The sequence below is a fragment of the Cebus imitator genome, unplaced genomic scaffold, assembly GCF_001604975.1.
Source record: "Cebus imitator isolate Cc_AM_T3 unplaced genomic scaffold, Cebus_imitator-1.0 Scaffold532, whole genome shotgun sequence".
In the NCBI taxonomy this organism is placed as follows: Eukaryota; Metazoa; Chordata; class Mammalia; order Primates; family Cebidae; genus Cebus; species Cebus imitator.
The window spans coordinates 170,604-189,232 of record NW_016107847.1 but is presented as its reverse complement, the minus strand read 5'-3'; positions in this window follow the sequence as shown (position 1 = coordinate 189,232).

The window sequence follows — 18,629 nt, the reverse complement described above, 5'->3', positions numbered from 1 at the left end:
GCTTTGCTGAGCTGCTGTGGGCTCCGCCCCATTGCTGAGTGAACTTCCCTGCAGTCCTGTTTATATGGGTGTAGTTAGAACTGCTTTGGCGATGGTGGCCCGCCTCTGTTGGGGCGGAGTCTCTGCTGTGGCGGGTTGCCTTGGCAACGGCGGGCTGCCTCAGTAATGGCGGATGCCCCTCTCCCACAGAGCTGGACCGTCCCGGGTTCAGCTGCGCTTGCTGTGAGACTCTCAATCCAGAGTTTCTGGTTGCTGTTCTTTTGTGGGGGTGGGTCCGGCCGAGCCTGATCGCCTGGCTCCCTGCCTCAGAGCCTTTTTTAAGTTGGTGTTCCAGTCGCCTGTTGAAGAGGTGCCGGGGTCTGTTTGTTTTCCCCTGTGGCCACTCACTGCGCTGGCTTAAACAGCGGCACTGAGGTTTGTGGCGCTTTATTTTCTTTTTTTTGCCCTGGAATCTACTGTCCTGGTTCTCTGCTCAGTCCCCTTTTTGAACCAGCGTATGGGCGACTTCCCGTGGCTCCAATCGCCAGCCTAAAGGGCCCCCAGACCGGTGTATTTTGTACGGAGAACCGCGGCTCCGGGGCGCCGACAAAGCAGCCGCGTGGGGCAAAGCAGCGGCGCTGGCCGGCACAGCCGCGCTGGCCGAAACAGCCGCGCTGGCGACCGTGGAGCTCCTCTGCCCGGGAGTTTCCTAGTCTGTGGGCAATAAAAATGCGACGTCCACTCACCGTCTGCGCTTTCACTGGGAGCTGCAATCCTGAGCTGTTCCTAAACGGCCATCTTGGATCCGGCCTTGTTTTTTTATTTTTATTTTTTCAAAATAATTAATACATACGGATGCATTCTCTTCGCAAATTATTTTATCTGTCAGTGAAACTATAAGCTACTTGAGAGCAGAGAATGGAGAAAAATATTTACGAGTGAAGCTCCATTTTCTCAGTGGCTTTCCATATGATTTTAAATAGATCACTTCACTATTTCACTCTACTATACAATTTATTCTAATTTGCCCAAGATTATTTAGTCCCCAAGGTCCCATACAACTTTAATATTTCACAGTTTTATGACTATGTCATTCTGGTCATTTATCTTCAACTCTCCTTACCCAATGTATAAAACATAGATTCACTGGCTGTACCCACCATAAAAGCAGTGACACTGTATCCAACTTGCTTACTCTCTTTATTTTCAATGCCTAACACTCTGTGACACATAAAGAGCTCAGAAGACATTTCATCAAATGAATGAATACATAGCTCATAAATGGATTAAAATTAATTAAGTACATAGACTATTCAAGGCACTATGCTAGGCACTTAATGTTCATTGCCATATGTAGTATTCATAGCAGAATCAAAGTAGACACAGTGATTTCAGTTGAACTAAGAAAGGTAATTTGCTAAGAGAGAATAAATGATTTGTTCAAAGTGCCACAGCTGTGTCGTGGTGTGGGAGATCGGCACCCAAGTCTGTCTGCCCCTATAGATGTACACTCCCCCACTACACCACAAGTCTCTAAACCTGTTAGAGAAACAACACCCACACTCATGTCACTATATTTCATGCTACTGTAAGAAAAGGTTTTATTTGTGTTGATTGGGATGGCAACAGTACCCAGCTCTAATCAGAGAAACAAAGAATTAGGGGAGCAGTTAGGTTTCCCACCAAACCCTCCCCAGGCAAATAGGCAAGCCAGAATGAAGTTGCAAAGGAGCTGAGAAATAGCATGCATGATGAGATGATGGTTCTTTAGGTTTGTGATCAGGAAAGCCTGAGGCTCCTGCTACAGCTGCCAGGCCTACAGATTAAGCTTCTTTCTTTCTTTCTTTCTTCAAAAGCAAGAATGCTGAGATCCTAAACTTGTTTTCTTTTAAATGCTATAAGCCTTTCAGGAAACAGCTTTCTCTGGGAACCTGCTCATTACAGAAAGCCCCTTGAAGAAGTGCCAAAATGTAGTTAGCAGGGAGGGGGTAGGGGAGGGGAAAATGTTGGGTTGATTCAGTAGAGCCATTTGATGGTGAAAATGCTTTTTTCAAGGGAGCAGAGAATAGCCTGGTGCCTTCTCAGCCATGCAGAACACACAGACTCCTGGGAAAGGGCTCACATTTGGGTAAAACGTCGCTGGAAACAGAGATTCCTGAAACTGATGGGGATAATGAACTTAGTAATTATAACAATAGCTCCTATATCTTGAGGACTTCAGGCAATGGGCTAAAAGCTTTCTCTCTTACGTAACCTCATAGCCACCCTGTGGGTAGATGTAACTGTCTTTATAAAGGGATCAAAGTTCAGAGAATAGGAAAAACTTGCAAAGGCCAGGCATAGATTACATGTGTAATCTCAGCACTTTGGGAAGCCAGGACAGAACCCTTGAGTTCAGGAGTTCTAGACCAGCCTAGACAACAGGCAGAAACCCCTTTTCTACTAAAAATAGAAAAATTAGCTGGGTGTGGTGGTGTGTGACTGGGTACCAGTTACTCTGGAGGCTGAGGTGGAAGGGTCACCCAAACCCAGGATGCAGAGGTGGCAGTAAGCTGAGATCATGCCACTGCACTCCAGCCTGGGCCACAGAGTGAGACCCTGTCTTTAAAAAAATATATAAGGAAAGAAAGAAAGAAAATCTTGAAAATATCACAGAGTTAGGACATGGCAAGACATTATTTGAACCCTAGTCTAACACCAAAGTCCACATTACTCTCTCTCACTTTTCAGGGTCTGAGTAAAGAGAGCTCTAGATCTGCAGGGCTAATTAGAAGCCACGGTGTATGCCGGATAGAGAAAGTAAAGGAGTACTGTCTTGATTTAGGATTCCACATGTGACAACCATGAGTTCACTTCCTTTTATTAGTGAAAAGGAAGGAACTTGAGCTCTTGAGTACATAACTACTGCCATTCCCATGTGTAAGAGTTTTTAGGGAGAAGGCAGAGCAAAAGGGCCAAATAGAAGCCTCCACCAATCATCTGCCCCATAAGAACATCAAATTAAACAACTATGCACACACACATAAAAGCACTTTCATAGGAACAAAAATTAGTTGAATGATCACAGTGCCTGGTTTTAACTTCATATCACTGAAAGAGACACTGAAGAGGGCAGGAAAGACAGTCTTGAATTGCTGTCACCATCCCTACCCCATACCCTGGCAGTGGCCACGTGGCATGTAGAGAAAACCTATGTGCTTAAAAAAGGGAGAGTGCAGTAATTGTGGGACTTTGCACTGGAACTCAGTGTTGCCCTGTCACAGCAGAAAGCAACACCAGACAGAACTCAGCACCAGCACCAGCACCCGCGGAGGGAGCATTTAGACCAGCCCTGTTGAGAAAGGAATCACCCATCCCAGAAATCAAAACCTGAGTTCCAGCAAGCCTTTCTATTGTGAGTGAAAGGGCTATGGGGTCCTAAATAAGCCTGAAAGGCCGTCTAAGCCACAAGAACTGAAATTCCTGGGCAAGTCCTGGTGCTGTGCTTGGCTTGGAGCCAGTGGTCTTGGTCGGGGGTGGGATACAACCTAGTGAGACACTAGCTGGAGCAGCCAAGGGAGAGCTTGCTCCAGTCCTCTCCTCTCCTAACCCCAGGCAACTCAGCCCACAGCTCTGGGGGAAGCTCCTGCCTTCCACTTGAGAAGAGAGGGATGAGTAAAAAGGACTTTGTCCTGCAACTTGGATAACAGTTCAGCCAGCGTGATAGGGCATCAGGCAGAGTCCTGAGGTCCCATAGCTCCTAGACATCATTTTTAGACACACCGTGGGCCAGAAAAGAATGCGCTGCTTGAAGGGAAGAACTGGGTCCTGGAATAATCAGCCACAGTAGCCAAACAGTACTCACTGTGGGCCTCCAGTGAGACTCAGAGACTTGCTGGCTTCAGGTGTGACCCAGCATATTTCCTAGCTGTGGTGGCTACAAGGAAAACCTCCTGCTGCTTTGGAAAAAAATAAAACTTAGTCTTGTCCTTTGGTACCAAACTGGCCACAGTGGGGTAGAGCACCAAAAGAGCTCTTGGGGTTCCCGATTCCAGGCCTTGGCTCATGGATGGCCTTTCTGGACCTTCTGTGGACCAGAGGACAGCCCATTTCCCTGAAGGCAGAGTCCCATGCCTGCCAGCACTCACCACAAGCTGGCTGAAGATCCCCTGGGCCTTGAGTGAACATCACTGGTGGTCAGGCAGAACTTGCCATGTGCCTGGGTTGGTGGTGGCCACTGGGAGCAACTCCTCTGCTTGTAGAAAGGGGAGGGAAGTGTGGGAAAGACTGGGAAATACTTTGTCTTGTGGCTTGGGTGCCAACTCAGCCACAATAGAATACTAGGTAGATTTCTAAAGCTTCTGAATCTAGGCTCTGGTTCCCAGATGACATGTCTGAACCAGCTCAGAGGTAGGGGAAACTTGCAGGTCTGAAAGGAAGGACACAAGCCTGACTGGCTATGTCACATACTGATGGTAGAGCCCTAGGGCCTTGAGCTAATATAAATTTAGTCAAAAAGTGGTTACCACAGGCCATGGATGAGACACAGTGCTCTGCTGGCTTCAGATCTGATCCAGCACCACACCAGTGATAGTGGCCACAGGAGTACTTGTATCACCCCTCTCCCAGCTTCATGCAGCCCGGGACAGAGACATAGACTCCATTTGTTTGAGAGAAAGTACAGAAAGAGAGCCAGAGTCTCTGCCTGGTAATCCAGAAAATTCTTCTGGACCTTAACCAAGACTACCAAAATGTTATTTCTACAAGTTTGTAAAAGCCACAGAGTTACTGGGCTTGGGGTGCCCCCTAATGCAGACAGAGCTGCAGTGACCAAAAACATAGATTACAATAACTAAGTCCCTTAGAATACCTGGAAAGCCTTCCCAAAAAGAACAAGTACAAGCAAAGCTAGGCTGTAAAGACTACAAGAAATACCTAATTCTTCAATGCTCAGACTCCTACTAATACTCACAAGCATGAAGACTATCCAGAAAAACATGACCTCACCAAACAAGTTAAATACGGCACCAGGGACTAATCATGAAGAGATAGAGATAAGTAACCTTTCAGACAGAGAATTCAAAATAGTTTGTTGAGGAAACTCAATGAAATTCAAGATAATACAGAGAAGGAATTCAGAATCCTATCACTTAACAAAGAGATTGAAATAAACTAAAAAGAATCAAATAGAAATTCTGCAGTTGAAAATGAAATTGATATACTAGAGAATTCATCAGAGTCTATTAATAGCAGAATAGATCAATCAGAAGAAAGAATTGGTGAGCTTAAAGACAGGCTATTTGAAAATATAAAGTTAGAGGAGACAAAAGAAAAAAGAATAAAAAAGAATGAAGCACGCCTACAATATCTAGAAAATAACCTTGAAAGGATAAATCTAAGAGTTATTTGCCTTAAAGAGGCAGTAAAGAGAGAGATAGGAGTAGAAAGTTTATTCAAAGGAATCATAACAGAGAGCTTCCCAGACCTAGAGAACAGTATCAGTATTCAAATACAAGAGGGCTATAGAACACCAAGCATATTTAACCCAAAGAAGACTACCTCAAGACATTTAATAATCACACACTCAAAGATCAAGGATAAGGAAAGGATTCCATAGGTAGCAAGAGAAAAAGAAGCAAATAACATACAATGAAACTTCAATATGTCTGGCAGCATACTTTTCAGTGGAAACCTTATAGGCCAGGGGAGAGTGGCATGACATATTTGAAGTGCTAAAGGGGGGCAAAAACACCACACTTGTATTCTAGAATAGTATCCAGTGAAAATACCTTCAAACATAAAGAAAAAATAAAGGCTTTCTGAGACAAACAAAAGCTGAGGAATTTTATGAACACCAGACCTGTCCTATATAAGAAATACTAAAGAGAATTTTTCAAGCAGAAAGAAAAAGCTATTTTTGTTTGTTTTTTGAGACAGAGTCTTTCTCTGTAGCCCAGGCTGGAGTGCAGTGGTGTGATCTCGATTCACTGCAGCCTCCACCTTCCAGGTCCCAGTTCAAGCAATTCTCCTTTCATGGCCTCCCAAGTAGCTTGGATTATGGGAATGCACCACCATGTCCAGATAGTTTTTGTATTTTTAGTAGAAATGGTGTTTCACCATGTTGGCCAGGCTGGTCTTGAACTCCTGACCTCATGATCTGCCCAAAGTGCTGAGATTAAAGGCATGAGCCACCATGCCTGGCCAAGAAAAAGCTATTAATGAACACTAAAAAATCATCTGAAGGTATAGTACATGTTGGTAATAGTAGATACACAGAAAAACACAAAATATATAACACAGTAATTGAGGTGTACAAACTACTCATATCTTGTGTAGAAAGACTAACGGATGAACTTATCAAAAGTAATAACTAAAACAACATTTTAAGACACAGTACAGTATGTACTACAGTAAGGCACTGAAAGAAACAACAAAAAGTTCAAAAGTGATAGGACGAAGTCAAAGTGTAGAGGTTTTATTAGTTGTCTCTTTGCTTGTTAGTTTGTTTATTCAATCAGTATTAAGTTGTAATTAGTTTAAAATAATGGGTTATAAGATATTATTTGCTAGTATTATGGTAATCTCAAATTAAAAAAATACAACAGATCCACAAAAAACAAAAAGGAAGAAATTAAAACATACCACCAGAGAAAATCAACTTCATTAAAAGCAAGACAGGAAAGAAGAAAAGAAAAAAGATAAGAACGCAAAACAATCAGAAAACAAATGATAAAATGGTAAAAGTAAGTCCTTACAAAAGCCACAGTCCAGTATCCCTGATGAACATTGATGCAAAAATCCTTAACAAAATACTAGCAAACCGAATTCAACAACATGTTAAAAAATATTATTTATCATGACTAAGTGTAATTTATCCCAAGGATGCAAGAGTGGTTCAACATTGACAAATAAATGTGGTATATCATATCAGTGAAATCGGGGGTAAAAAAAAATATGATCATTCCAATTGCTGCTGAAAAGGCATTTGAATTTGATAAAATTCAATATCCCTTCATAATAAAAACCCTCAAAAAACTGGGTAGAGAAGGAACATACCTCAACATAATAAAAGCCATATATTACAGACTCAGCTCATTTTATACTGAATAGGAAAAGCCTGAAAGCCTTTACCCTGAGATCTGGAAGTTAACAAGGATGCCTATTTTTATCATTGTTATTTGACATAGTACTGGAAGTTTTAGCTAGAGCAATCTGACAAAAAAATAAAGAGCATCCAAATTGAAAAGGAAGTCAAATTATCTCTGGTTGCAAATGATAGTGCCTTACATTTGAAAAAACCTAAAGACTTCACTGAAAAACTATTACAACTATTAGAATTTCAGTAAGGTTGCAGGGTACAAAATCAACATACAAAAATCAGTAGCATTTCTATATGTAAGCAACAACAATCTGAAAAAGAAATCAAGAAAGTAATTCCATTTATGATAGCTACAAAAAAAATAAAATACCTAGGCATTAACTTAGCCAAAGAAGTAAAAGATCTCTACAGTGGAAACCATAAAACAGTGATGAAAGAAATTAAAGAGAACAAACACAAAAAAAGTAAATATATTTCATGTTCATGGATTGGAAGAATCAATATTGTTAAAATGTTCATATTACACAGACCAATCTACAGATTAAATGCAATCCCTATTTAAATATCAATGACATTCTTCACAGAAATAGAAAAAACAATTCCAAAATTTACATGAAACCACAAAAGACCCAGAATAGCCAAAGCTATCCTAAGAACAAAACTGGAGGAATCACATTATCTGGCTTCAAATTATGCTACAGAGCTATAGTAACCAAAGCAGTGTGGTTCTAGCATAAAAACAGACACGTAAAGCAAGGTAACAGAAAAGAGAAGCCAGAAACTAATCCGTATATCTACAACGAACTTATTTTTGACAAAGGTGCCAAGAGCATATATTTGGGCAGGTATTATCTCTTCAATAAATGGTGCTGGGGGCAGGGCACAGCTGCTCACACTGAAATTTCAGCACTTTGGGAGGCAGATGGATTACTTGAGGTCAGGAGTTTGAGACTGGCCTGGCTAATATGATGAAACTCTGCCTTTAGTGAAAATGCAAAAACTAGCCTAGTGTGGTAGCACGTGCCTGCAGTCCCAGCTACTTGGGAGGTTGAGACAGGAGAATTGCTGGAACCCAGGAGGAGGTTGCAGTGAGCCAAGATTGTGCCACTGCACTCTGGCCTGGGTCGCAAAGCAAGACTCTGTCTCAAAAAAGTAAATAAATAAATGAATTAAATAATAAATAAATTATGCTGGGAAACACATCTACATGCAGAAGAATGTAAGTAGGTCCTTATTTTTTATCATATATAAAAATCAAATCTAAATGGATTAAAGACTTAAATCTAAAACCTCAAATTATGAAATCACTAAAAGAAAACACTGGGGACATTGGACTGGGCAAATATTTCTTGGGTAATACTCTGCAAGCACAGACAACCAAAGCAAAAATGGACACATCGGATCACGTCAAGTTAAAAACCTTCTCCACAGGAAAGGAAACAACCAACAAAGTGAAGAGACAACCCACAGAATAGGAGAAAATATTTGCAAACTATCCACCTGACAAGCAATTAATAACCAGAATATAAAAGGAGCCCAAACAACTCAATAGGAAAAAATCTATTAATCCCATTAAAAATGGGCAGATGTGAATAGACATTTCTCAAAAGAAGACATATAAATGTCAAACAGGTATATGAAAAGATGTTCAACATCATTAATTATCAGAAAAACGTAAATGAAAACTACAATGAGATATCGTCCCACTTAGTTAAAATGGCTTTTATCCAAAAGACAGAAAATATTCTATGCTGGTGAGGATGTAGAGAAAAAGAAACCGTTACACACTGTTGGTGGGAATGCAAATTGTACAACCACCATAGAGAACAGTTTGAAAGTTCCTCAGAAAACTAAAGTTAAAACTACCATATGATTCGGCAATCCCACTGCTGGTTATACCCAAAGGAAAGAAACTCAGTATATTAAAGAGATATCTGCACTCACATGTTTATTACAGAATTATTCATAATAGCTACTATTTGGAAAAAACCTACATGTTCATTAGCAGATGAATGGATAAAGAAAATAGAGTATATTTACACAGTAGAGTAATATTCTTAAACCATCAGAAAGAATGATCTGCTGTCATTTGCAGCAATCTGAATGGAACTGTAGGTCTTTATGTTAAGTGAAATAAACCAAGCACAGAAAGATAAGCTGCATGTTCTCACTTATTTGTGGGAGTTAAGAATTAAAACAATTGTACTTATGGAGATAGAGAGTAGGACACTGGTTACCAGAGCCTGGGAAAGGTAGTTGGGTTGAGAGGCAGTGGAGATGATTAATGGGCACAAAAAAACAGTTAGATCGAATAAGATCTAGTATATAGTAACACAATAGGGTGACTACACTCAACAATAATTTATTGTACATTTTTAAATAACTGAGCATAATTAGATCATTTATAACACAAAGAAGGGGTAAATGATTGATGTGATTGATACTTCCCCCCCAAAAAAGTTTATATCACATATACAAAAAACATGCTACTTACTTTTGATTATCACTCATATATGTAGGCATTGGGATCTGAAGCCTTCATCTTTGGAACCATCTTTGGCTTTGCCATGGATTACCTGTCTGACTACGGGAAAGTGGCTTAACTTTTACGAACCTTGATATTCTCATCTGTAAAATGGGTCTAAGAGGCATTTAAGCTTTAGGGCTACTGTAAGGTCCAGAAAAATTATAAAACAGTGGATAAACAGAGTAGATATTTACTAGGAAGCAGTGATCAATGGTGAGTTTCATGATGGTTGTTACTGATGATGTTATTCTTGTTGTTGTTGTTGTTGTTATTTATTACTTTTATTCCAGAAAAGATGAATACATAGATCACTGATATCGATTGACTTTTCAAACTAAGTTATAATTATTTAACTTAGAGCCTTACTAATAATCAAAAAAATAATGTGTAATATTTTAGGGTGGTTAATCTGTAACAGGTATGAATCTAGGTTCTTTTACATGTCTTACATCATGTAATCCTCAGAGAAACTATTTGGTTGTGAACAAAATGTTATTTTCTTAAAAGTTTAGAAGATTGAGGCATACAGAAATTAAATGATGTCTTCTAAAGACATAGAGAGAGTGAGAATGTGAGCCAGGATTCAAATCCAGGAGGACTAACTCAGAACAACTTTCCCATAGGCACTCAAAAGTTCGAATTATCTACATCATTTATTTGCAAAAAAAGCCTCCAAACATGGTGAGGAATAACCTGAAGAAGATGGGTTCTAGGGTCCTCATACCCATTTCAGCAGAACTGCTCCGATTCATTTTATATATAAAATTTTAACAAAATATCTCATTTGAATAAAGTAGTTTTGGGGCCGATAAGCATTCGGTAACCCTCAGTCTGGATAGAGCATGCTTCATGGGATGGAAGACTGAGCCATGGATTCTGGTACAGTTGGGACAAAGTGGCAATCCTGCAGGGATGAGGAAGGACCATATCTTGCATCACATTCATTTTCACATAATTTGTACGACATATTTCCCTATTTGTGTTGGTATTTAAGAGGGAGATTCTTTTCAATCGGAGGATCTTAGAAAAACTCATGTATGAAAATCTCTACCCGCTTAGTTGGGTGCTAAACAATCTGTGAGTTTCAGCACTCTCTTTGTGAACAGCAGCCCTGCAGCTAAGATCTGGGAGGCCTAAGTCTAATCAAAGAAAGGACAATTTGTACGCCAAAGTTGCTCGGTTGGCAGGACTTGCTAGTGTAGGCAGTTGATGTGAGTTATAATGCATCATTCTTATAATTTCATATTTAGTATTTTTTTAACACACACCTAATTTAAAAGTGCTGTCATATACTTCTGTATTTCTTGAAATTTCCACCAAAAATATCCATTTCTTTAAAAAGATAATAAGGATGAATCCTGGGGCAGCTGATGGCTTTAAAGCATTAAGCGACAGCCTGAGCAACATGGTAAAAGCCCATCTCTACAAAAAATACAAAAAACATTAACTAGGTGTGTTGGTGTGTACCTGTAGTTTTAGCTACTTGGGAGGCTGAAGTGGGAGGATCACCTGAGCCTGCAGTGAGCCATGATTGTGCCACTGCACTCCAGCCTGAGTGACAGAGTGAGACCCTTTCTTAAACAAACAAACAAACAAAAGGAATGAGGGATATTTATAAAGCAGCCTGTCATAATTGCAAGTCATTTATGTCTCATATTATACCTTAAGAAGTCAAAATGGTCACCATATACACCTGGCTAAGGTTCAGGTTTTGAGAAATCCATTCTTTCTTTCTTTCATGTGTGATAGTTTTCAAGTAAGCTTTAATGATTGTGGATGTTATTCTATTTGTTTTAGTAAAATAGATTTTATTGGTGTTTGTTGTAATTGTTTTATTTTTTCACTAATTTTATCAGTGTGTTGCCATGAGTAAAGTAGAATGAAGAGTCTCAAGTGGCCAAATGAGTAGAAATTCACAAAGAATTCATCAAGCCTGGAACCATGTCATTCTTAAGTTGTCATTCTTTTTCAGGGAGTTTTGTCAACCAACTTTCTCTATGAATGTCCTATGTATAAATGAACTAATGATGACCAATTTCACATCATGTGACTTTATATCCAAAACACCATTACTGAATTCAGTGTTCAGTGATTCTTTAATGAATAGAAATGCAAGAGTCCCAGGCATCACCAACATACTTTGATAGAAGGAAGAATTGATTTCCTTTCTACATGGGCCCTGGGTTTGAGGGTTCTCAAGAGGTGGTTGGAGGGTCATCTCCAAATTATCACAATCTTCCCCAAATAAAAGCTTCCCCATATTATAGGAAGAGAGATCTCAGGTGCTGGCCATTATACTCAGTAGACAGATGGATTACTATTTCTCCAAATCAGCTTCTTCCGCTGTGCACCAATTTTTCAACAAATAGCACCACCATTCTGATGCTAAAGCAGACAAGTAAAAAATCTGCAGCAGACTGAAACTTCTCAGTCTCTACCATCCAAATCCAATTTGTTGTCTAGTCCAGGAACTCTAACATATGCATCCTTCCTTCAGTTGTGAGCAAACAGGAATAGTTGGTTACCCTAAAATTCCCTTCCAAATATTCTAACCCAAGTTCTTGTCTTCGGCTCTGCTTTGGGAGGCAACCCAAACTAAGATATGAGTTATGCTAGAGACTAAGTCCTGTTGTTAGTATTTTGTTCTCCATTCTCTTTCCCCTGCTTTTCCAATACCCTTCATTGACTGAGTGACTGAAGCAGCTTCAAGGCTGTTTTCTTTGCCAATGGGCCTGATCTTCCTACACATTTCCCAGGCCACAGACAGAATGGGATGTCTTGAGCATTATGTGATAATTTATTCTTCTGCATAAGTACTGCAGTAACTGCCTATTAACCAATGCAGTGCTTTACAAACTTTTTAAACTGTGGAAACTTTTATTCAAGTGATAATATGTAAAAGATAAAATTAGAACCACTCTGTCTTAAGTTAAAGAATCAAAACAACGAGCACTCCTGCAATATAAACACGCACATACACACAGAGAGAGAGAGAGAGTGCGGGGGGCGGGGGGGGGAGGAGAGAGAGAGAGAGAAAGAGAGAAAATGAAAATTTGGTCCAGAAAAAGCTCTTGGAACATTCAGAGAATTAAAGAAGCACAGTTGAAAAATCACTACCCTGCGAATAATATCTGAAATTTTAAAGTTCTTAAATAAGATGCAGCAGATTTCTCTGAGACTCACTTTATTCCCTCAACTCACCTGTAATTGGAGTTCTCCCTATGGTAGGCCATTCCCACTCACCTGATAAGGCCAAGACCCCTCATCCAAGGCTGCAATTTATCTTTCTAAGGTTTGCCCCAGAGCTTTCTTGACTCATCCCAAGTTGGATGGTGCAGGCAGACAGAGCCCAGAATTACTTCTGGAGTCAAAGCCTCTAGTACCAATCCGCAGCTCATGATGAAAGGACCTACTGGGTATACTCTTCAGGCACCCATATTTCAGAAGAACGGTTCTAAAGGGCGTCCTGAATGATTCACAGAGGCCCCAATGAGATGGAGTCCCATTGCTTCCTAATTAACCCTCTTGATGCCTTTTTATTTATTTATTTTTTTGCCTGGTGCTTATCCCCTGCTTCCAGATCATCTCATCCTCACGACAGTTTTCCAGAACATGCCAGTTTTAAAACTGAAAGTCCTACATCCTAGGATCCCCTTCAGTTGTCAGAAAACTGAAATTGTTGGTAATTCTATGATTCCCTTTCAAATATTCTCACATAAGTACTTGTCTTAGGCTCTGCTTTTGGGAGGAACCCCAAACTAAGACATATGAATAGTTTTGGAGAGCAAGTCCTGTGCTTAGAACCACTAGACCTGGCATCAGTTGAAATCTTAGGCATTCGTCAACTGTGTCACCATGGACAAGTTACCTTCCTTCTCTAATCCTCAGTTTCCTTATCTGGAAAATTGCATAAAAATCCACCTTTCATAGACACAGCTATTCTTTCACCCCTTTTCCACAGTGAAAGAACTCCCATTACTAGCTGAGCGCATGGCTACCCATAATAAATATTACATGTTCCAGTATCTTCTGCAACTACGTGCAGCCATGTGACTAATTTCTGGACAAGATGCTAGCAAAAACACTGTGAGGAAGCTTACAGAAAGCTTTCTTAGAACACATCTAGTATGCTCCCATGACTCTCTTTCTTTCATCTCTTCCTCCCTGCCACTGACAAGAATACAGACAAGATATCTAGAACCAGAGAAGCCAAATTTGGGCTATTAAGATAAACGGTAAAAAAAAAAAATAGAAGCAGCTAGGTACTGGAAAACTCTCTTAGACCAGAGCCACCAGGATAACTCTTAATGCCTGAGCTGTACATAAAAGAAAAACAAATTTATGTCTTGTTTATGGCTCTGTTATTTGGAAGCAAGTAAATGCCAATATTACTGTCAATCAAATTTGCTTCTAGTTAAAATATCAATTTTTCCATTTTTGTGAAGAGATTAAATATGTAAACCACTTTGTATGATGCATAGCACACACTTGGCATTCATTACTGACCACTTCAGTTATGTAGTGAGAGTAATACAGTGGGAGTAGAAGAGCACATCAAGGGGACTCAACTAAGAGTAATTTTTCAGTGTCTTCCTTTCTGCAATCTGACTCCAATCAATCTCTCCAGGCTAGTCTGACACTTCTCCCCAGATACACGAAATTAGTCACATGTCACTATTCCCAAACCATATGCCAGTTCTTCTAGGTAGCTACAATTCTCTTCCCTTTGCCTGGACTATACTTCCTCATCTGCTCCACTGGTTGACTGATTCATCTTTTATGGATCTGACAAGCTCACCTTCCCACCACCCCAGAGAGGATGAAGAATTCACTTCTGTGCTCCCGCAACACACAGTGCACTTCCACCACTCCACATCTCCCTCCTGTACAACATCCATTACACTGGAGTTCCATTAACTGAGCATTTCCCTGCCTGGAACTATTTTCTTCAAACATAACTTTTCTCATTTCCTGGACATTATCTCAACATCTGTCCATTTTTCCTGCTTCATTAGAACATAATTTCTGAGCCTTACATGCATCTTGAGATTGTGCAACTAGTCCATACTTGGCTCATATACCAGAAAATGCAATGTGCCACAATCATATGGTGTTATTTCTCCAAACACATGTTACATCTGAAACCTAATGAGCAATGCCTCTGAAAGCTTAATGAGATATTCTAAAACCAAAATTCTGGAAATACCCAACCTTGTTCAAAAGATTTGTTTTTAGGAGGCAACTTAGGAGATGATGGTAAGTGGCTTACTTCTCCATCTTGGTCATGTAATGTAAATCACTTCAGAATAGTGACGAATCTGCTCAATAACACATAGGTAGTCAAACTCAGGGATGGATTCATAGCCAGCATATTCTGAGGCTAATGATAATACCACATCATAAGTCTGCCTGCAAGGCAACCTACATCATCATCACATAATAACAATAATGATAAGAATGACAACCAGAGCTAATATTTATTAAACACATATTAGATGCCAGAAAAAATGCTAAGCACTTTATAATGAGTATTTCATTTTGTTCTCACTTTATATACATATATATGGCATGAACTCTCTCTCCATTTTATATGCAAACAGATCTGGAATGCTTTGTGACTTGCCTAAAACTACAAAAGGAGTAATTAGCAAAGTGGGAACTTGACCACAGATTCATGAGGCAGCAGAACAAGAGCCCTCGCCAACTTGCTATAATGCATTTTCCTGGATGTAATGTCCAGCATAAATTCAGCTTTCATTTTTAATCTCTAGGAGGAATTAACAGCTCCTTCCTTTGTGTTCCCATAGTACTAGGTACATTAGACAACTCATCTTGTTGCATTACGGTTATTAGTTTAAATGTCTGTCACCTCCACTGGTCTGAGTGCCCCTTGAATCTCATTTATGTTATATATCTTTGTATGTCCAAGACATGGTAGAATGGCTTATATACAATAGTCATTTCAATTTAACAAATAATAACAGGTATGTAATAAATGCTTCTTGGATATGTGTAAGTTATATTCCCTTCACCTATAGAATAGGGACTGCTCTCCAAAAATAGGTACCATTCCCATTCTTTGATGCCAATCAATGCTCAGGACTTCAGGAGGCAATACATGTGTGCAACTGGCAAGAAATATCTTGAGAAAATACTACCATATTATTACAAGGCACTATTGAAATGGAACCAAAAATAAAATTCCTACTCTCCTAACACGATCCAGCTGCAAGAGACAAGTTATCATTACACCAGTGGAAAGTTATTGCCTCTAGTCTCAAACCCAGCAAATTGGCCTGAAGTCACAGGATGCAGCCTTCATTGCCTATTGCTATAAATGCCAACCACACTGTGCAAATACCATTGTGTCTTACCACCAGGTATGCAATCAGTGTCTGCTGGGCAGATTGCCGGGCCGGCCTTCTGTGTTGTGCTTGGTTGCTAGGGCACAGGCAGGGAGCTGTGTAGTGTCTTGCTTTCACCCTACCCACAAAAGCCTGAAGCAGTGACAAAGCCTGTTCAAAGTGCTGGAGCACCAAGGAAAGGTACATATTTGGCTTAATTCAGAAAACTGCCATTGAAGGCCAGCTAAGAAGACCAAGATTTTTGTCCAGGCCCTGTACCTATGAGATCACAGGTTAGATATTTACTTCTCTGAACACGTAAAGTCCTCACTAGTAAGTAAGAAAGACCCAAAGCTAAGTGTTTCTTTGAGAAACACTGTGTGTTTCACTGGCAATATGTAAAATGTTTATGGGTACTACATGGACAAACTTCTAAACATTTTAGCAGTTATAAATTATTGTAATGTGCACTAGAAGATAATTATCTCAAGCACTTGATACCACATAAGTGCTGGGAATGAATGTAAAGTAATTCTGTTTTTACAGTTGTTCTCGTTTTAAAGTTTTTATGTTATTTTCTCAACATAAGAAAATATTAATACTAATAGAGGGGGTAGGTGGATACAATGATAACTATAAAGATGGAACACAAATGATTAGTTGGATGAGTCAGGTCTGGTATTCTAGCATTTGACTCTGTAATTCAATCACCAATGACTAATTGGCAAAATAATCCAGAAAATGCAGGCAATAGTAAATTTATTCTGAAAATTACTCAATTTATATAGGCCCAGTATATCAAAACAAACACTTTTGAACATGTATAGGATATCAGGCACTAGGCTGGGCATTGTGGATATGAAGACCGATCTTGGCAGAGTCTAACCAGGGATACACCTGGAAAAATAAATTATTCCAGTTTAGTGTGGTATTTATAATAGTGTGAAGTAATCTGGAAGTCAGAGAGAGAATACCTACTCTTCCTAGGGGAAAGAAATGGTCAAAGAAGTCATCACAGGGGAAGTAAATATGGAACTAGCTTTAAAAGTCTAAGTAAACATTATCTGAGCATATATATAAGAAGGGGAAGATCTTCAAGGCAGAAATAAAAGAATGGGAAGCGTTGAATTGCAAACCTAATGGAAAAATTATTTTTTCTGACTATATACCATTTCCAATCCAAAGCATCTATGTGACTGTTTTGTGCACTTCATAAGTGAGAGACCCAGATACTGAATGAGATTATATACAATTCCAAGCCCATGTTCTTTCTACTATATCATATTAATACGGTTTGTCTGTGTACTCACCCAAATCTCACCTTAAAATGTAGTTTCCATAATTTCCACACATTGTGGGAGGAACCTGGTGGGGAGGTAATTGAATCATGGGGGTAGTTACCCCCATGCTGCTGTTCTCATGATAATGAGTGAGTACTTATGAGATTTGATAGTTTTATAAGGATATTTTTCCCCTGTTGCTTAGCACTTCTTCCTGCCATTACGTGTAGAAGGACATCATGATTGTAAGTTTCCTGAGGCCTTTAAACCAGCCTGAACTGTGAGTCAATTAAACCTCTCACCTTTATAAATTACCCAGTTTTGGGCAGTTCTTTATAGCAACATAACAATAGGCTAATACACATATCATATTTGCTGTTCATATCAGAAACCTCACCAATGTATACCCATTAATGGTTGTTATGGTTTGAATATGTTCTGTAATATTGGTATGTTGGAAAGTAGCCCAAATGTAACAGTGTTTCAGGGTGAGACCTCTAAGAGGTATTAGGTCATGAAAATCTGCCCGCACGAATGGAGTAATGTTGTTACTGTGAAAATGGGTCCATTATCACCAAAATAGTTTTGCTATAAAAATAAGTTCAGACCTCCTGTTCTTGCACGAGTTCACTCACTGTGTTATGCCTCCCATCATGTTCTAATGCAATAAGACAGCCCTCATCAGATGCAGCCCCTCAATCTTGGACTTCCCAGTCTCCAGAATCATGATGAATTCCTTTTCTTTATAAATTACCCGATCTCATGTATTTTGTTATAGCAGCACAAAATGGACTAAAACAATGGTATTTCCAGCTCTTTTATTCTTAACCCACCAAGCATGAAATACTAATCAACAAAAGAAGGAATAATGAGATCATTTTAAAAGCCAGTATCCCCAAACCAAGGCAATTTTTGGACTTTATAATATTTCTCCATTTAAAAAAATCTCTGTAGAATAATTTCCCAAAACATTTTGAATGAGTTATTTTAGGCAGGAGCCACAAAGTTTCAGAAAAACTCCCCCATGTTCTCTTGCCAGTTATACATAGACACATTCTTCAAAAGGAAGGATAATGGAAAGATCCCATTCCTGGAGAAAATTTTTATTAGAATCAAAGTAGGAAGGAAGCATTTGGACTCTTGATGTGGAATGATGGCATTGATTAATAAGGCCATAACATTTGGAAATTCACAGTTGGGGAATGCTCTATGAGAACTTCACTTTAGTGAGGACACTTAATCCAATGAACAGGACCTCCACAATTCCTCCTCTGCCTCTTTCAAGTTTTAATTTGAACAACCAAGACAAAATGCCACAAATTCTCTACATTTAACTTTTAAAACAAAGGAACTAATTTTAAAGTAATATGGCTACATTTTTATTTTCCCTATATATGTATTAGCTATTCTTCTTCTTCTTC